General features: G+C 38.8%; 1 protein-coding gene across 5 annotated transcripts in view; it reads right to left on the bottom strand.

Annotated features, from left to right (window-relative positions):
- The window catches only part of rfx2 (regulatory factor X, 2 (influences HLA class II expression)), a 79,115-nt gene extending 61,487 nt beyond the window's left edge, over positions 1 to 17,628 (bottom strand). For all 5 annotated transcript variants that reach the window (XM_057841091.1, XM_057841096.1, XM_057841090.1 and 2 more), the window contains exon 1: positions 17,454 to 17,628. The gene's annotated coding sequence lies outside the window, so the exon portion shown is untranslated. The remainder of the gene's footprint in view (positions 1 to 17,453) is intronic.
- Between the last annotated feature and the right edge of the window lie 3,926 nt (positions 17,629 to 21,554).

The raw sequence follows: 21,554 nt of genomic DNA, 5'->3' as shown, positions 1-21,554 counted from the left end.
TTGGCTCGTGTTTGCACTGGCTCACATTGTTTGCAGAGCAACAACCGTTGCCAGTGGCAACAACGTCCACTCCCGTTTCCAGGAGCTTGTTGCTATGCAACCGACAGAATACTTCCCAAACCAAACAATGCCATCCCCCCACCTGAACCCTTCTATCTCACACTAAGTAGAAACTTACAACAATAAACACTATGTAAGCTATTAATTTCAGACACTGGGAGACACTGTGCTATTCCTGTGGTGCTATTATTAAAAACTTGTAGACTTTGCTCTGCTTTGGACTTGATTGAAGAGGACAGGATGAGGAGCTCTCTGTGGTGGTCAGAGGGAGAAAGGAGGAATGTTTAAGTCATCAAGTGTAAAACAGTCTATTCTTCAAGGTTGCTTTACATTCAAGCCAAATGAAACCAAACCCAAGCCAAGTTAGACCTTTCCAAAGTAAGTTGCATGAAAGAAGAATAGTCAAACAGTATGAGGAGTTTGTTGTTTATGTTTAAACAGGAACGGACACTTGTTGAATTTCAATACAGACGTCAATGTGGGGCATGACGAGAGAGCAGACAAATTTGGTACAAGCACAATGAATGAACATGAGCAACAGGTTGCTCGTGAGGAAGTTCTGTATTTGACAATTCAATGTTGTCATTCAATAACTTTCTATGTAAATCAGATTACAGTTGGGGCCTGCAAGTGAACACTTTGATTTCATGAAATGGCACACGCACACACTCTCACACAAAAGGGTGCATTAACATGATGGCAATTTCCACAACAGAGGCTGGTCTTCAAGCCGTCTCATTAATTCATGGCTAAACCAATCGTAGTGGCTTGTAGGGGTACAGATGGCAGAGGAGAGAGGCGGCCCGAGCTAAGTAACCCCCCACTCCCATCTTCCACTGCAGTATGTCAAATTAATGGCTCACTGGCAGAATTTGGCCCACGACTGCAAAGTGTCCCATAGCATGCAAACCCGTCACTTATGTTGTAACTAGACATGTGGCGATTACCGGTTTCAAGGTATACCGTGGTATGAAAAAGTCATGGTTTCAAAACTGCAAAAATCATACCGCCCCTAAGGTAATAGCTATTTTATTATGTCTCAAAAATGCGGGGAGAAATGCCTCGCTTGCAGCTGCAAGGCTCAACCCTCCCCCACCGGTTGTTGCTCTGTGTCAGTAAGTCAGCTGTGCTACACCATGGCTGGAGGAGGTGAAACTCCTGAATTTTTCCCCTCATCGAAAAAAACAAAATTGCTGTTATGGGAATACTTCTGCTACAGAAAAGTTACAGACGGCCGCGGCTTAGAGAAGGGCCAAACGACATGTAAAACATGTTTGTGGAGGGTGGCTGCCGAGGAGACAATACAATTTTGCATTTATACAAAATTAAAGGTTAGTCAACACAATCATGAACTTTTCCCACCAGCTACTCCAGCGTGTTTAGTGTGTCTAGCGGTGGTAAAACGTGGTGGGTTTTTTTCTCTTTGGCAACTGTGTGTTGAGAAAGAGTGTGTGTATTTTTTGTTTTTATCGTATGTTCAAATTTGCCAATATGGTTTAAAAATAAAAATTCTGTTCAATAGAATTTTATTTGTATATATTTTCATCCCAGATATCTCAAAGTATCACATTTTAGAGCTGTAATTACAATACTGCGATACCATGAAACAGTGATATTTTGGCTTAAGGTTATCATACTGTCAGTCTCATACCGGCACATGCCTAGTTGTAATCATGTCTGACAAATACTGTGAATGAAGAAAAGTTGTTTTTTTTATTTGCTTTGAAGCTAGCATATATAAAATTCCCTCACATTATGAGTGATATTATCAATCTAGCTGCAGCAGATACATCATATTTTCTTACCCACAATTGTTTTTCAGGGAGATTCAAAAACACACCCATAGTCAAACGTTTTTAGACACTTCACCATTCAGTAGGATGAGAAAGTGTCTCAAAACTTTAGCCCGCATGTGTACATTGATATTGGACTTTTTTTCTTTAAACTGTGTGTCAGGCCCGGGCTGGGCGAGTGTGTGGGTATGTGTGGGTGTGTCTGTTATCCCATTACAGGACCAGCAACTGACGGGTGGAGAAACGGCAGGTGTCAGCAATCATCAACTACCTACATAAGCCAGCCAGAGCTCCACCACGTTGCTGGATCGTCTCTTTAAGTTGACTGTTATTGCTTTCTCGCGTTGTGAATATTTCTGAGTGTCCTAGGATCTCGCCTACGCCTCTCCTATATTGGTACCTTCGCCCAAGCTCTCCACGCCAAGGGCCCCCACAGCTCTGTATTAATTAAACTATTTGACTTCCCACTCTCGCCACCGCACGTGCCTGTTTTGGGGTTCTCTGTCCACAAACATAACACTTTACAACGTTTTGGTGTCTCTCTTTCAACACAGGCATTGACTAGTGCCATATATGACACCACAACATCTTGTACTAGTACTATTATTTGGACTTGTATACTGCAGCACTTTTTAGGACATTCAGTCATTAATCAATAATTGCACAATCGGTAGGCGTGATAAGCTACTATTCTAGCCACAGCTGCCCTGGGGCAGACTGACAGAAGAGAGGCAGCCAATTTACGCTATTAGCCCGTCCGACCACCACCAACCACTCTTTCACGCAATTCTTTCTCAGAGATATAAATTGAGTGAAGTGTCTCGCTGAAGGAAACAATAACAATGTGCACAATCTGATTTGAATTCTTGAACCTCAATAAAAGGTTCCATTCGTCATTCAACCACCTGCGGCACCGTCACCACAAACAATGACATCTGCACACATAACAATATTTAGAAGTCCAATTGCATCCCCTCGCAAAAAAATATGGGTGCATCAACATAATTTGGCAATCAGTGAGAACCACGGTGAAACCCTGTTTTACTGTATTCTCACCTCCCCCACCACAGGTCATCAGAAAGGCAACTTGTCCACTCAGTCATGATGCTCACTCCAGGCCTGACAGTCACAGCCAGACGAAGCTGTTGCTATGGTGATGGTGCGTTTGCCCAAGCTGTGCTTTCGCAACTTCCTCCCCCAACTCTGTACCCCTTCTAACCCTTTCCAGATTTCTATAACTACCCAGTCAACCTATTAAACTTCACCAACCTATGTCTTAGTAAGCCTATTGCGAGATAGACTGAGAAAGACTGGAGTGTAGCACAAAAAAATGATGCAAAAAAGTGCTATTACTTTTTTTTTACCACAAAGTCTGGTTTAAATTAGTCACGTTTACCAAAACACTTCAACTTTCTTATAAATCTTCATTCAAGAAGAAAAAAATCTGATTGTGTCAACTATTAACAACAGCAGCAAGCAAAAGACCAAATTCACATAAGATGATGCATGCCGCTGCCCACCAGATGTTCCAGATGGCCAAAAAGAACTACATGATAAGAGTCCGAACATTGCTATTGAAGTTTGTGTTCAAGCCACAGCCTGAAGACGCAAAGGTTACCTGCGTTAAGATGCATTGTAATAATCAGATTTCACATAGGAAGAAATTTACTAATTTAGGAGTGTTTTATACTATTCAAACAATGGGTACGTTTACGTGGACACTTTTATTTGGAATAAACGCCTGACCAGAATAAAAATGGTTCATGTACACATCCCATCTGGAATACAGTGGTATTACGACGATTAAAATATATAATATATATATATAAATACGACAATTGATGACAGCGCCGCAGTTTCTTTGTTTACCCGCAAGACGGACGCACAGCAGATTTTTTTGTGAGAGAAATCAACATGGGTTCCAAGAATGTTAGTGCAGGTGGTGAAAAAGGAAAAAAGGTGAGGCTCACCATTGAAAGGAAGATGGAAATGATAGAAAAATATGAGCGTGGTATGCGTGTCCATGAATTGGCTCGACACCACAGCCAAAGAATGTCTACAATCTCTCTCTTTATAAGTTAAGGTGACAATTATTATTGTGGTAACATCACCAAAAATCCCCAGCTTTGTTAGGTTTCTCATCATTTATTTCAGAACTTGTGCAACACAACATGCCTACTGTCCGTCGCAGCTGAACATGAAAAGTGAAAGCAAAAAGTCCTCTCTCACTCTGTCAATTCAGCCACGCGGGGCGTTCAGGAATACCACGCAAAACACATCCGCCACATTAGAACCTGATTCGTTACATTACTACAAGTTTTATTATTATTACTATTGTTATATTATTATTTCGATTTTTATTCATAATTTTTTTGTTTTGCTCAGTGTAATTGCTATTTGCAATAGTACCAGCAGCATTTATTAAGGATTTAGTGTAGGTTTTCGGGCTGTGGAACGAATTAATGGAATTATAATGTACAGTATTCTTATAGGAAAATCCTACTCGACATACGACCACTTCGACTTACAAACAAGGTCCTGAAATGAATTAACTTTGTATGTAGAGGTACCACTGACTGTATTATTCCAATCAAAATTGTATTCCGAACAGAAAAGGGGGTTTATGCCGATTGATAATCTGATCGGCGCACATGAAAACACTTTATTCCCAACAGTCCTTACCTGTGACGTCAGTTTCTGTTATTCCTGAAAGCTAATAGACCCTACTCACATGACGTCACAACCACGCCTCCGCACCATATTGTCCGTGTACTCGTCGTGTTAATACATTACCGCTACGTAAATTCCTCCTATTATGGCGTGTTTTTCTGCTTGTTAACATAAATAACCAAAATGGTGAAAGCGTGTGTGGCGGTTGGTTGCAATAACAGAGAAGATAGACGGAGAGACTTGAAGTTCTACCGTATTTCGAGAGACCCGGAGAGGAGAGCGAGATGGACTGCTGTAATTCGACGAGAAAACTGGGCTCCAAACGATTACCACGGATTATGTAGTAGTCATTTTATATCTGGTAAGATGCATTTAATATGTATTTAGAGGGTTTTGGGCTGACAACCACAATTAAGATCATTGCGAGGCTAATCGCCGACAACATACAGTTTCAAATTCAAGATGCTTTATTTCTTCCACCATCATTACATTTTGAATAATATTTAGCTGGTACCAAGTGAAAGAAGCTGGCCTCGTCTACGGATCATCAGTTAAACAGGTGTGTCCAAACCTTTTGCAAAGGGGGCCAGATTTGGTGTGGTAAAAATGCGGGGGGCTACCTTGGCTGATTTACATAAAACAATATATTTAAACAAATTTTAGCAAGCCCTTCTGTGTGTCACATTTGCTTTATTATTTTTTTTAATTCATAATTTCAACAGTCTCGTCTTTTTGGCTTTCTCTTTCAACACTCGGACTCTTGCGAAATACTGCTGCTGTGAAAAAATAAACTACCTTCAAGTTGTTATAATTTCTCGCTGCGTATCTTCCCTGTAATGTTGTCGTACATGTTAGCGTGTCTTGTTCGGTAATATCATTATCGCGTCACATCGAACTCTTTGAAAACAGCGACTGTCTCTTTGCAAATGAGGCAGACACAGTTGTTGCGTGTTTTATTGAAGAAATAGTCCAATATCCACCTATCCTTGAAGCGTCGGCCATCGCAGTCAACTTTTTTTTTTTGATTGTTGCCATTTTAGAAATCACACAGGGTAATGTTGCTTAGAGTGCTGCTCTTAAAGTTTTTCAAACTTTCGTGAGAATAGGCTGATTTTGTGTGGACAAGATAGTTGTAGATATCAGGGTAGCAGATGTCAGGCAGAGAGGGCGAAGACAGCGGGTCGAAAAATATCGATTTAGGCATCAAATATGGATCTGGCGAATTGATAGACTGAAGCTTTTCCACATAACGCCTTTTATGCAACACATCCAATGAGTTTACAGCGTCTGAAAGCACCGGGGCTTCCATGAATTGCTCTATAAACTGAACGACTAATTGAAACCATTGAGAATGGGGCTAAACAGAGACTGACAATATGGCGGCCGGATACAGCGACACTTCATTCTGTGACGTTGGTGAGTAGGGTCTATTGAAGCAGAGCAAGCGGAAGACATGGTGTGCACAACTTGCGCAAAACTAACCTGGTCTGTATCCGAGACGAACATGTTGGCGGGGATATTAAAAGATCTTAAAAATGTTGAAAGACTTGATGGTGGCAAAATAAGGAAAAATACACAAAATAACACTAATGTCTAAATCAGGGGTCCCCAAAATTTTCCTGTGAGGGCCACATAACTTTTCCCTTCTCTGATGAGGGGCCAGGGTCAGTTTGTAACAGAAAAAGTGTGACGATTGCAGGAGTGCCTAAATGAAAAAAAATATTGTTTTTCAGAAAGCCACAATCAAATAACCCTTTCTTGATTCTTCACGGAACAAAAGTAAATAAAATAAAAATAAGAATATAATATAATAATAATAAATAATAATAACACAATTAATTAAATAAATAATAACCAAATACCCCTTTCTGAGTTAGTCACAGAAAAAGGCCAGGAAATAAATAACACTATTGAGGGGGGAAAAAAAAAAAAAATCAAAATGTTCTCTGGTATTGTTCAGGGGGCTGGACCAAATGTGGAGGCGGGCCGTGTCCGGCCCGCGGGCCATAGTTTGGGGACCTCTGGTCTAAATGGACAGAACGATGTTTTGTTGACACGGAAGTCAGTAGGGCTTCTACTACTACTTTTCCCGGTATATTTGCTCATGCTGCCTTCACCTGCTGTGGGAAAGATGAATCTTACCACATTGGTAATTACGAGTACGTCCTGTTCATGTGCTTTTGTTGTCGTAGCAAAAAGACATAGCAGACATGGACTTCATTGTCATTTGTTGAAACTGGTTTGTTGTTTGTCATTTCGGTTTGTTATTTGTCATTTTGGTACGTTGGAATGGTTTTACATCTATTAATTTATCTACAACAACAAGAAGAGAATGTATCAAAACGCAAACAGTAAGTTTTTGTTTGTAACTGAAAATTGTAGTAAACACTTGGTTCAAAAATAACATTTTTATAAATGTGTACACAATACGTTGTTATGATGACGTAAAAAACATGCAAATTGACTATCTTCTTTAAAAACCTATTCTTACCATATTTATAATTACGACACCACATAAACGCATCATCAATCTGCGAACGTCAAAATAATTTGTTCCGACTGACGTTCTGGTGCATGTACACACAAATCCCAAACTTTTTTGTAGAGATAGACTGATTATTGGCATCGATATATGGAAATTTGATGTATATCAGTATCGGCATATTTTTAATCCGACCGGCCAATATGACAAAAATCCATTTAAAACTGGGTTATTTCAGGTCAGATGCAGCAGCGCCTAACCCTCCTGCCTGCTGTCTCCTGCACTAGCATTCACCCCGTCCTCTGATTGGTTAAATGGTAATGGTAAATTGAGTTACACTTGTTTTGCGCCTTTCCACCTTTTTAAAGGCCCTCAAAGTGCTTCACACTATATCCTCATCCACCTACTGGTGACACAGCACTAGGAGCAACGTGGGGTTTAGTATCTTGCTTAAGGATACGTAGACGAGGTCATCAGGGCAGAGAATCGAACCCATAACCTCTGGGTTGGGGAACGACTACAATACCACTGAACCACCCCCTATTATTAGCGATTATTTCCTATTTGTGTGAGTCAATAAATATACTTCAGGCATTTCAATGAAATTCAGTGTTTGCATTATTCAATCTTTTTATGCCATTTTTTACACTTTTACTGCAAATAAATATCGGCTCCAAAAAACGGTTATCGGCCCCTCGAACTACTAATAATCGGCATCAGTCTCGGTCCTGAAAAACCCATATCGGTCAATCTCTAATTTTTTGTCTATGAAAAATGCATCCCATCATAATTTTAATCTAAATACCAATTGGATTAAGGAACTTTTGTCCATGTAAACGTAGCCAATGTAACTACCAGTTATTTTTAAATCACGTGTCCTGACAGTAATGTTCCCCAAGAAGAAAATGATATCTTGGATTGTTTCCAAATAACTTGAAAAATATAGTCTACTTGTTGGCAATAGGGCTCATGCTTTGAATGACTCTGTTGCAGCTTTTCGAGCCAAATAAACATCTCCAACAAAGCAGAAAGTCCATTTAAGAAAGGAAAAGTGAGGAGAGAATGGAAGGCTCCAGTTATCCCCTGCCAGAAGAAGGGGGAGGGAACGGTCATTGTAATGCAAATATCACTGCCTTGTCCGCTGTTTGTGGCAGGAAATTTAATTAGCAGTTGTGTAGCTGCGATACAAACAGGTGGAATGTAAAGAATGCCCCTGATGACACTCACGCGGATAGGAAAGGCAGACTAAAAAACATTTCATTTCACAACCAGTTTCAACTTGTTGCCACAGTATATGTACCAATCAGTGTTACCATTTCTTTGGCATATGTCAAGATGTATTTCTTTGTATCCGAGCAACTGAAACCCACAATGATTTGCAAAATCACTACAATCCTGTAGATTCAACTTGTTTCACTGCCACATTAATTAAAAGCCTTTCCTATGGTGAAACTAACACATTACCACGCCTAAGCAGTAGTACTCATTTCTACTTAACAGGTCCCACAAGGCATTTTTCTGCCCAGAGATTTTAGGAAATACTTTACTCTTCAGTTATGGTAAATCCCGTTAAACAAATCTCATATCAGAGAGCAATGGGTAAAAAAAAAAAAAAAAAAAAAATTAAGGCGTTACAACAAGAAGCCAATGCCATGTCGTTTTATTACCCCTCGGTGTGTATACAGCAGCAATGACACTGATGACACGGACTATATCTGTAACCTGGAGAGTGGACCAACCAAGCACTTCTCCCAGGGGCCTGCGGCGGACCTCATCAAGAACAGCTAAATACAGCATCAGCAAATACAAACAGATCATGTGACTAAAAGCCGTGACAGGTCACCCGCTGTCCCAGAGACCACTGCAGCTGTCCTCTTCAGAGCTACACTTTATAAAACACGCTGGTCCGAACTATATGCATACGTTCATAAAAATGGGAAACAGTGGGAAAAACCTTACAACCTTGTGTTGCTTGTTTCTCATTAGAACAAAGACATACAATACAACAACCACAGTCAGCATGCCACTTAATTTAATGATCCAATTGAAGCGCCTCTGCCTTGTGGCCTGTCTCTGCAAGCAAGAAGTATGCGCTTTAACCACAAAGTGAGATGAAAATAACCTGATCAAACCACTGCCATTGAGAAGAATAACATTTTGCGTTCCTCTTTCTTTCCATGACTTGGGAGTATTTGTGTGTTAAGTTGCCATGTAAACATAACATTACTGTCACTCTTACATTGAGGCTTGGTTTACAGACTTTTTTTTCAGCTAGCTTTTTTTGTGGTTGGGTTTGGGGTATTATTTGACATATCAAAACAGTCGGTACAGATCATCTCACATGTTCTCATTTGGTTCATTAACTTTTTAAACAGAATAAAAAGGGGGTGGAAATGGAATTCAACCAACTTTCTACGTTAAAAAACAGGTTGAAATAGTCAATCAAAACTTGAAATTTAAAGTTTTGAACATTAATCATTGTCAGATTTCACATCAGTGATGGGAAAAGTGTGGGAAAAGTGGCTGTTCATGATGACAATCGTGAACAGAACTTTTGCAGCATAGCCGGCATTATAACCATTACAGCAACACTAAAGAACTTTGCGTTTTGGTCGATTTTAGCGGCGCAGGTGGGCAAAAACTTGTTTTGTCTTAAGGAAGACTGCATTTCCCATGAGGACAAGCACACAGTGTGGTAAAATTGTGATATCTCGGTTGATGCAGTTAGATTGAACGACATTTCTGTTTCCAGCGGCTCTGTGAAGGATGAATAGTGATGAGGTAATGAATCCAATGGCCTACCGCAAACAACACGTCACTTTTGCTCGTTAATATTCATGACGTTAGCTATTGTTGCTAGGCGGGTCGACCTCCTGTTTGTCCCTAATAGTAAATCCGTGGAAATAGTGTACGAACGAGATGTTTACTGACCTAAACCTACCAATTCTGTTCGAAAATGATGTCCCTTCTGCCAAATTCACTGGTAAAGATTTGGAAAAACATACAAATGCTCAATTCAAGAGATGGCTTGAGTGTCAAGGGCTGAAAAAGATGGGAAAAAGAGCCGACCTGATCCAGAGGTAGCTTTTTGATTGACACCTTATTCCTGTGTGCATTACCTTAAGCCACTGACAATCTATCCTTTACCACCATATGCCCTGTCTTTCTTATATATTATATCCTCTGGTTGTCTTACGTCTCTGACCGTTCTTGGGGGTAATTTACTTTGCCATTTTTGTGTAGCAATCGTAAATGCTACTCAGTGACAGCCAACGAACACTTTTAATTTTTTCATTATAACAAATCTTAATTCTATCATTTATTTACACTTCCCCCTTACTAAAGTTGTTTTTCACAACTGAAACGGTAACAACAGTGGCAGTCAGATACCATTTTAATTTTTTTCAGACAGAAGCAGCACGGCAAAACGCCACACAAAAAAATAGGTAAAAGTATCCAAATGGCTTACCTCTTCATCTTCTGTGTGACCATGGCCCCCCCAAAAATAACGTATGAAGAATATATCCTTCATATTTCGTAATGTCTAGAGTAATTTCTACAAGTTCCATAGCAGCAGTGTTTACTCGGCATGTTCTTTTTTGAAAGATTACAGAGAACAAGCAGTAGTAACGTGAGTTGTATGTGAGGGTGTGTCTATGTTAACCCACTTCCTGGTTAAGATAACGAAATCACGGCCTAAAAATAGCATTCATGCTGTACACTATTGTGGCGAAACAATAGCTTATAAATGGGGAAAGGTGGAAGTGACGTATGTCGTAAAGCAGTCCGCAGATTTTTAGTTTTTCGTGTGGCAGGGTTCCTTCCACCCTGTTAATTAGCGCGGGTGAAAGCAATAGTGACCCCCTCAGGCCATAACAGAGGTATCATTCAACTAGTTCTCAGTCGACATATCATCACAAATGTTGTAAAATATTATAGAAATATTTTACAAAGGTTGAAACATTCCCCACTGTTGCTTTAAGTGTGTGACGCCAGTAACGGCAATTACACTAATCTGATGAAATGTAGGTAAGATAGCATTCTACATATGATGAAATGTAGGTAAGACAGCATTCTACATATCACCTATTCAACCCAACAATGTTAAGGAAAAACTTTAATTTTTGCTAACTATTACATGTCTCGCGGGATGATTAGTTTATTGCTGTTGTATATTAACAGTAGGGGCACAGAGCAGTTCTTTTTTTTTTTGGGTGTTGTAACAAAGCATATGGTATTAATAAAAGTCATTTGGTACATAAGTATCACCATTTGAGTATGCGAGAATACACGATTAAAAGTTTGACTCAAGTGATTAAGCAGAATGGGGTTTAATTAGATACAATTCCATGCTGCAAAGATTCTTCTTGATGCTTCAGTGGTAAGCAGCATTACAAATGACCGAGCACCTGACAGCTGTCTCCGAGAAGATCCTTCATTAGAATCACAGTCCCCCTGGAGACAAACAGAACAGACTCTCGGGGGTGGGGTGGATTCAGGTACGGAATATGTGGCTGGAAAGCAGCCATACTGTAAATTTTAACTATAAAAAAATCACTGCTCCACGCTTCAGACTTTTTGAGTATTGAGTATAACAGTTTGCGTCTAATTGGCCATTGATAGTTCTATAATTATCCCTGTATTTGGTGCATTTATGTAGATTGTAACTTTAGTGGCCACAGCTGGGTACACACAAAGTACTCCATGTTTCCGTGTATTTTGATGAAGTTTCACAGCATTGTAAAAACATGGTATATGTGTGAGTAGATAAAATGGTTTCATGAACAGTACTCCAAAGTCAATTTAATTTTTGACTGCATAAAGCATTTGCATGCAACACAGTTTTCAATAATTACATCACGATTTATTGTTTACAACCCTGCTTTATGGCAGTTTTTTAAACAATTACAATATAATCAGTGCACATTAGTGGTGTGCAGGTGCACATGCCCATTGATAATTTTTAAAGTGCACTGGTCTCAAGTGTGTCACCACACATATGCTTACCAGCAATAATGCCTTTTTCATATATTTTTTTAAGTGGAGAGGGAGAAGGGGGCCAATGTGAAACCACTTTCTGTAAGTATTTAACTATGTAACCATCACTAGCTGGCTGAGAAAGACGCTGGACCGCACCGCCTGAATTGAGAACAAACCACTATATTTTATGTATCAACGAACTCATGTATGTATATAGTTTCTTCTTATACACGAGTCCTTACGACTTATAAGACATTTCTGAGCATGACATATTAACATCAACATTTTTTTGCACTGAACAGTTTCATGTAATAAAAATCTTAGACATTTCCCAAAATTTGCATATGATGAACAATCATCAAACGTTGGTCACACCTAATATCAATGTTAACTACATTATCTGCCTTTGAAACCTAATAACAAATGAATGACTGTGTGTGCTTCAATTTGTATCATGGATACCTGCAAATTGGAAGCATTTTTGCACGTGTACAGATTGGAAAAAGTGCTTTTTCAATGTTGATGTTTTCTGTTCCATAAAAGAGAACCGAAATATTTACATTGGATTAAAATTGTTACATGCACACTTTTATTTTTAGTTAAATTATCATAAAATATATACATATATAGTTCAGTCCACTGTCATGCATTTGCAGCACCATCTAAATGACTAGCCTCGAGCCAGCCTATTCAGACTATCAGCAACTTCTGTCTTCTTAAAAAGAGCCATTAAATATTCTTCACCAATGTGTCCAAAAAGTTCATCGTGAAAAAGAGTCACAAAGACCCCATAATGCACTGCATCTGAAAAATAGTCCTATGAGAGCACTGCATCTATAGAATACACCAATTAGAGATGTCCCGATCCGATATTTGGATCGGATCGAACACCGATATGGGCATCGGTATCGGATGGGCCAACACGGAAAAATTCCGATCCAGACTTCCGATCCAGTTTTTAAAAAAAAAAATCCGGTCCGGGTTTTCCAGCGCACCAATTTACATAATCCATTCCAGTTTTTGCTTTGGTTTCCCTAAAATCTGGTCCGCATTTTACGGCACACCTACAACAGACTACATTACAGTCTCCCAATTTACCGAGAGACTTTATTGGTAAAAATGTCAGCCGTGTGGGATCATTTCACCTTAAAGGACGACAAAGACGAAGAGGCAGAGTGCAACATATGCCACAATAAAGTCAAGCGTGGTGGTAAAGCTGTAAGAAGTTTTAATACAACCAACCTAATCAAGGATTTAGCGAAATACCACCACAAACAATATAAGGCGTATGTTAAGAAAACCGAAGACAAAAAGAAAGGTCCTACGCAAATAACACTGGCAGAAACTTTTGCTATGCGTGACAAACTGGCACTCGACAGTCCCAAAGCCCATGGAATAACAAAAGTCATTGCTGAAGAATTCATTCTGGATGACGAGCCATTATCTCTCGTGAGTAAAGACGCACCATCCAACACTTAGAACCACGGGACAACATGCCCAGCCGCCATTACATCCTTGAGTGATTCAGCCGTGGAAGATTCGAGAACCATTCACAAACATCCAAATTCCGATATTGAAATATGTCAAGTAAAGCGGAACTAATACACACCGCGGTCTTCGGGACGCAATGAGAAACGGACCGCATTGCGTCCCGAGAGTAAACACCATGCTTGTCATAGACCCGGGTAATGCCAATGCTCAACTCACAGCTTTAGCTCAACTCATGCCGCTGGATAAAAAACACAAGAATACCTGACTGCTGCTGACAGCCGCTACAAACTACGTCAACGCCGTTTTATTGGAGATAATAGATATCAAATGTATATAGAACTAGATGCAAAACGACAGACTCGACTTCGTTAGCAACATTGAAGTATTGAAAACTAGATGCGTTAGTAAACAGCCGCCATCTTAAAGCAGAAGACTTCCCTAGTAGGCTGTTGTGAACCTTCCAAGCGAACCTAATTAACTTTTTATCTAAAATACTCCTAAATCGGCAAAATCTTGACTTGAATCTATCTTCAAAACAGTTTTAAAACTTTCACATGTCGAAAGTAGACAGAAGGGAAATTATGGAATAACGGGAGCAATTTTAACAACTTTAACAGTTGATTCACAAAATTAAATGAATTGAATGTAGTTTAAAGCTGCTGATACAGAATGGGGACTTGAGTATTTTATTTATTGTTTTAAAATGTTAACTTAATGCTGAAATAGTCGTTTATTTAAACCTGAGAGGCTTTTTATACAATTATTGTAACTAATACACGAAACATTAAACGCATCTAATAGCTTGGGTGGTTTGTGGGATTTTCCACAGAGGTTGTTTGTGTGTTTTGCTTTTTTTAAGACTGTTTACAATATTATTTGCACGTTTTACTGACGGACTATGCCATTTCTGTTTGTTACTTATAATGTTTTGTGTTTGTCACTGAATAAACAGGTCAGTTTCTTGTTGCCAACCGTTGTGTGTTATTCAAACTCACCTAATTCAGCTGGCTAGTTGTTATCAAGAGTACTAAAACCCTTTTCAAAATTTCTTACTTACAACTAAGTAAGGAGGCTAAATAACTTTAAACTTCAATACATCCTCAGATAGGCCGGTATCGGTATCGGCCGGTATCGGTATCGGATCGGAAGTGCAAAACAATATCGGTATCGGATCGGAAGTGCCAAAACCTGGATCGGGACATCCCTAACACCAATCAGATGGCTTTACCTTTTTAAGTACAGTGGTACCTCTACTTACGAAATTAATTGGTTCTGGAAGTAGTTTCTAAACTTAAAAATTCTCTAAGTAGAGACCCGGTTTCCATGTAAATGCCCTAATGTTCCAAGCCCCCCCAAAATTCAGACACAAATCTTTTATAATGGATAAAACTGCATCAAAACATGTGACAAAAATATGTTAAAATTAGATTATTGCACAATAAAAATAAAATCCGAGTTGTGCATAATGTAAAAAAAACAAGAACAGAGTAAAGAATCAAAGTTAATACACTCATGTAAAGCTGTCGGAACACAAGGGGTGAATGAAGAGGATGCTGGGATACACATATACACATATAATACAGGTTCCCCTTAGCCAATTGGATGCCATGAATGCTAGGCAATAGCCAATTGCAGAGCAGCTATAAGTATGTTACGTTCAGTCAACTCTAGGAGCTGCAAGAGCCAGCCATACTGTATTTTTGCATTTTTTATCCTGAAATTTCTATCTTAACAAGACGCAATATTTTCCCATTGAGGCGTGTCTTAACCCGAAAATTCAGTATGTAGAGACTTCTTAAGCAGAGGTACCACTGCATTCCCCAAGTGGATATTCATGAAAGCAGAAAGGCAATTAGTAATTGTTATGCTATACTGTACTTTGACATAATTTCTGATGTCTTGGTGGAGTGGCTTTAAAAACGATTTCTTTTTTTATTTTAGGATAACATTGTATAGATAAAAAGATTTAATGGGAGGGCAAGAATATGTCAGTTTTGAAAATGTTCATCAAGTTGAAATTTTGTGCCTTTTATCTCGGAATCTCCCCGTACGACTTCTGACTCATGTTGATATGACAGGTCACATATGATAATATTGCTATGGCGGAAAACACTGACAAGGCTGAAAAAGCAGTTTCTGCTCTTGCAACTCTCTTTAAAATATAAACTGCTTTATTTTTAGGCCAAAAGAACTGTTGTGTTTGATTGAACAATATGTTTATATGCTGCCATAGCAGATTGATGGCGCATTAAGCCCCCGAACTATTTTTAATTTGTCCGTTTTACCCTGGAAACCCCCGTTTACAGATGTCGCTCAACCGCTTTTGTTTCAGCCCAGCCATAAACAGAAGGTAAGTAGTTATATTAATTATTCGAAATGTCTGTCCATTTTAGCTTAGAGTCATTAATTGATGTCTAATATTGTAAAAAGTTAAAAAAAAAAAAAAAAAACGACTTTAAAAAAGTAATCACTCGCATCTTTTCAACTGTCAAACAAATTACGTCACAATGAAAAAAATGGCGTCCGTAAAAAAGTCACGGATATCTACCTCATAACTATTGCTTAATTGTATTATTTTTGTTATTTTTGCATCTTCTCCGATATGTTAGATGAAATATATTCGATCCGAACAAACAAAAATTGAAAAAAAAAAAAAACTTTTAAAAGGGTAAATATATGAATAAGAAAATCTCGACCACTGCTTGATGTCTATGATTTCTGCATTGCGACCCTTGTTATATTACCATGTTTCACCCATAAAATCCCCCAAAAATCCAGCTGTGTCTATTTACAGCTGTGTCTTGACACATACATGTTAAATGGAGTTTTGGGATCGAAACAAGGTAAGTACGCGATAATGTCTCGTTAAAGTCAATGCGTCTGTAATTCTGCTCTCACCTCCAGATAGGGTTTTTCTGTTTATTTTCTTAATGCCCCACTGTTCAAAATTTTTCTTCCCCCAGAAAACTGAGATTTTAAGCTTTCCAATGATGTATCACACATGGATACCGGACAATTTTGAAATGTGGCCAAATTGGGGGTCTCACAGCGAACTTCAAGTCACCTGAGAGTTTTGCGCCATATAATAATATGGTTTGATAAATATTAAAAAGTTTGATAATGTCAACTGTGTGTCTGTGAAGCTTTTTGTATCTTTTGATGATTTATGCTATATATAAAAATATAAAGTTGATTTGACCCTGTTGAAATCAGATTTCCAGCCATCTATTAAAAAAAAAAAAAAAGCATTAGAAAGGAACGTTATAGCACCACCTAGCTGAAACATACTAACCATTTGGCAACGCTTCCCGTAAATACTGAATCAGGGTTACGTGATTGATCATTCAACATTCGAGGTTAAAATCACTCTAGGAACTAGAGTTGATAAGTTGTCTTCCAAATCAGCAAATAAGTTTTAAACTGAGATGAGCCGCCAGCCGCAAAGTTTGTTCGTAATACCGCTGGCACAAACTTTGCCAAGGTTAGCCCGGCACCACTGCCACCTGCTTACGCCTGGAAAACGGCAGTCCACAGCTCAGGTTTGTCGGTCAATACACGGCTGCCGCAAAACAAACGACGTGTACTCGAAACGATGAAACGCACACGGCGAGGCTGTTAGCACGAAGCTAAAAGCTGACCGACTCGCGGAGGGTTATGTTAGCCCCAGTCGTCGTACTGCTGCTCACAAAGGCGAGAGCGCCTACGCGTCCCCACACAACATAGCAACAAGTGCAAAGTGATGTTGAAAGCAGCACGAGTTAGAACAACACTGACGCGCCTCCTAGCCACACAAACAGCAGAAGTGAAATAGACATTTTGCGAACTGACATTCGGGTTTAAAGGCGTATCATTGGAAGCAGCTGCCAAACGCAACACGGAAACAAGCGTTGAAACTTGAGGGTAATTCAAGACTCATTTAGCACCAACGCCATGTCATCACGCCGTCCTTTAATCCAAATCACTTTTCAAGCATTTACCTTAGTTTTCAGAAAAGTTGTGCTTCTGTCTTTCTTGTCACTCTCCCACTCTCTCGGTGGCCTCCAGTCCAGATGCTGCTGCTGCGGCTGCTGTTGCTGAGTGTTGCGCCCGTTGGCAAGAAACTGTCTCCACGGCTACAGTCACTATGGCGCGACGGGGTCTCGAGGCAACTGTTGCTACCCTGGAGTGGCAACGTCACGGGCCGCTCGGTGCTGGGGGCGGGCCAAAGTCACAAATCCTCCCACTCACGCCCGCTTTATACCGCTAGATGCAAAATGAGGGCTGTGAGCCAATAGGGAACAACGTTATCATTTGTCGGCCATTTTGTGTCAGTAACATTCGATAACCATTAGTCAATGGAACGTGTTCTTTTAAATAGCTAAATTGCTCAATTTATAACCGTTTTTTAACGGTTTGGTTTTACATAAACGTCAGAAATTCAGCAAAAATAACCACATATTTATTTTTAAAAAATCAACATCAAGTTTGAATCATAGATACGTTTATAAGTGTTTTTTTTTTTTTTTAAATAAACCAAACAGTTTGAAAATCAGTAAGGATTTCGCACAGTTAAGATTATTTTAGTGGCTTAAACCACTCACCTTAACCTATGCTGCATTCGAAGAAGGTGGGAGTTTTCCAACTCTCAAACTGGGAGGTCCTAGCTGCGAAGTCGGGGGAAAACAGTACCCCGACTTCACGCGTTACTTCAATCTCACGTCACTCGAAAAATGGCGCTGCCCGTCGAAAAGCATACCCTTCAATGGTAAAACTGATATCGCACGATTGTAAAAATATATTCATCTGTATCTATTTAGTATTAAATTTAGTTAATCAACACGGTATGATTTTTGCTGACTTTGCGTGAGGATGCTTTGCATGAATGAAGATATCAGGTGTTTTGTACAAAAGATATTTCTTTATTTATTTAAATAAAACAAATTATACAATATATTTATTATTTATCTGTGTGTTTGAGGTCAGCAAGAGCCCACGTGGGAAGTTTACTGCTTTGAGATGGCCGCCGGGCACTAACGCCGCCGACTACGACCTTTAGCATCTAGCTTGCTATGTATGCAATAAATTTAGGTGTAAGGACCAACTAAAGACATCTTTCAATGCGGACTGTATTGACAATCGTAATCTGATGTCAAAATCTTGTCCTTTGTGATTAATCTTATGTTGTTACTTGGTACATTCTATTTGCATAAAATAAGGGTGCTCAAATCCTCAAGTTTCCAAATATTTCATATAGAATCAAGTTTTGATACAAAAACTCTTCATTTTTACCAGTAACAAGAAAAGTATCGGTCATTACAATGCTTTGCTTAGTGAGCTATCCTTAATTGACCCTATGTAATGTGATGTGATTTTTTTTTTTTTTAATGATGTTTTTTTTTTTTTTTTTTTTTAATGTGGAACCTAATGTGATTTATGTGATCTGATAGATTTATTGGTTTCCCAATACAGTATTACTGCCGTGAATGAAAAGGAATGCAATGTGCTTTTTTAATGTGTATTTTTATTCCTTCAGGTAATACATAGTCTGGATGTTTTGTATAGTCTGCCTGCTGATGTATATATACAGTATATATACTGTAAATGTTTTGAGAGAGAACATCCTCATGTCTGTTGCTAAGACAACATATGTCTCATATACCTATGATCTTATTTTTTAATCCTCCCAATTTTATCGAATTCATTATCAAACCTTTCCAAGATGCGAACCAGCGTTTCATCATTTGCTGGTAGACTTGAACACACTTTATAAATCTCAAGCCTTGATTGAAAATAGCTGTGAAATGTATTGGCAATTTTGTAACAGTTGGTGAGCCCCAAAACATTTCATGTTGTTCTTTCATTACTGAAACGTAAACATCCTATTTAAGATAATGGCATAATGCAGTCCTGATATATATACACAACATATACGTGTCGGTGCGTGCATGCGTGTGTGTGTGTGCAGGACTGGCCCGGGCATAAGCGAGCTGGGCGCCATTTAGTGGAGGGGGCGGCAAATTGCTTTGAAGAGAAAGGAAACCTTAAAAAAAAAAAATTCTCATGCTACACTTCCCAATCGTTTTGTAATATATGAAACATATTTCAATAGGTGATATATTTTTTAAAAAATTAAAAAAAAAAGTGGTTTACAACCTAGACATGATTGACCACCTGCTATTTTGTGGCACACACGAGGCAGGGAGGAACTGTTAGCGCTTACAGTATGTAAGCAAATCCATTTCTCAAAGAATGAACACGGCAGGTCATTAAATCAAAGGTCATTCGAACTCATGATTTCAGACCTAAACTAAATGATCAAACAACCTAATAGCATAACTAGCAATTATTGAAACATTTGGAACAGTAACGGAACAGAGAATTAGTACAGAACTTCACATTATATCTAGATCTGTAGCGCGGCATTGCATGCTGGGAGGCATGACGCATGGTAGTAATATGTTGTACGACAACAGCGTTGACAGTAGGTGGCAGCAGAAGTTGTCTGTCTCTCCCAAGGGAAGTGAGAGATTACACTGAGCAGTGATGGCCAAATGAAGCTTGTTGAAGTTCATTTGGTCTGTGGCGCTATCACGTGGTCTTGAAGCCCAAGAAGCAACAGAGTACAGAATTTTATGGCTATTTGTTTAGAAAAATGATATGAATGTGCTTGTGTTACTATCAGGGGTGAAAGTGGCAGAACTTCTTGCAGGAACTACCTGACGTGAAGGTCGCCACGGAGCCAGACATTTTGTTTATTTATTTATTTTGTTTATTTTGGGGGGGGCGGGGCAAACCTCCTAAAACTACTGAAATGCATAGAAAACTGTTTTGGCACAGTTAATTCTATAACACATACAAAAACTGATTTTCATTCAAAATTGTATTTTTTCAATTATTTGCAAAATAAAAGTTAACAAAAACAGCAATAACCCCAACCTCCATCTCCTAATTTTTATTTTCTCTCATTTCCTCACATACTAAATGCCAAATCTAAATTTTAACTACTTAAGAACACATGATGTATATTAAAAGTTAATGTCAACATTTACTTTTGCTTTCTTTCTTTTTTAAATAATAAAGATATAAGTAACATACCTTCAGAAAAATACAAATGACTTCTATCATGCAGAGTGAAATGGAATATATTTTGAAGATCGCGCAAACATTTACTTTTTAAATCATAAGGAAATGAATAAGTAGCCTTACATAAATGAACAAATATAAGTCCAAAGTGCACATTGACAGCTAAGATGTTCTGAACCTCCCCATCAGAGCAAATAAAACTAAATTTGATGAATAAGCCTCCTCAACTCTTTCCTTGCTCTTAAAGATTTGATCCATTTTCTGTTGCACTGTTTTTTTTTTTTTTTTTGCATCATTTCAAAAAACTTTTTGTTGTTGTTGCTGCTGTTCCAGAAAACATGCACTAGCTAGCTGTCTCTGCTGATCACATGACAGTATGTCAGCCAATTGAACAGATAAATGAGTCCAGGCGTTTGGCTTTGCTGCGTCCATTCGCACATTGACATGACTCATCATCGTCAGACTCGGATAACTGCAGCAGCTACGGAAACCTCCATGCCGTCCGTGGAATAACATAAATAATAAATATCGGTGGAAACGGATTACGCTACACAAGCACTTTATTATGCTTGTTGTTAACACTTGTGTATGTAAATCTGATGTTGGTAGATTGTTTTCTTCTTGGAGATGAAATGCATGTGTGGCAGCGGGGCTTTTTTTTTCTTTCTTTCTTACATAACGTTTTGACAGTTGCCGTCATATTTTTGGAAGCAAAGCACCGTGTACCGGAACAGCATTCCGGCCCTGAATCTTATACCGGAACTGCGTTCCTGCCCTGAATCTTATACCGGAACTGCGTTCCTGACCGTTCTGGCCCACTTTCACCCCTGGTTACTATATGAACAAAATGCAACAAGTGTTACAAGGATCATTTGTATTCATTTTTGTTTCGAAATAATAGCTTTTCCACAGTGTATTTTGCTTTAAACTGTACACCCTTTAAATTGTGAAAATACAATATTTCCAAAATAAACAATATTTTAAAAAATTATATGATCAACTTGGGCGCGGGGCTT

This window comes from Corythoichthys intestinalis, chromosome 7, assembly GCF_030265065.1.
Source record: "Corythoichthys intestinalis isolate RoL2023-P3 chromosome 7, ASM3026506v1, whole genome shotgun sequence".
NCBI lineage: Eukaryota > Metazoa > Chordata > Actinopteri > Syngnathiformes > Syngnathidae > Corythoichthys > Corythoichthys intestinalis.
This window is presented reverse-complemented; position numbering and strand designations above follow the sequence as displayed.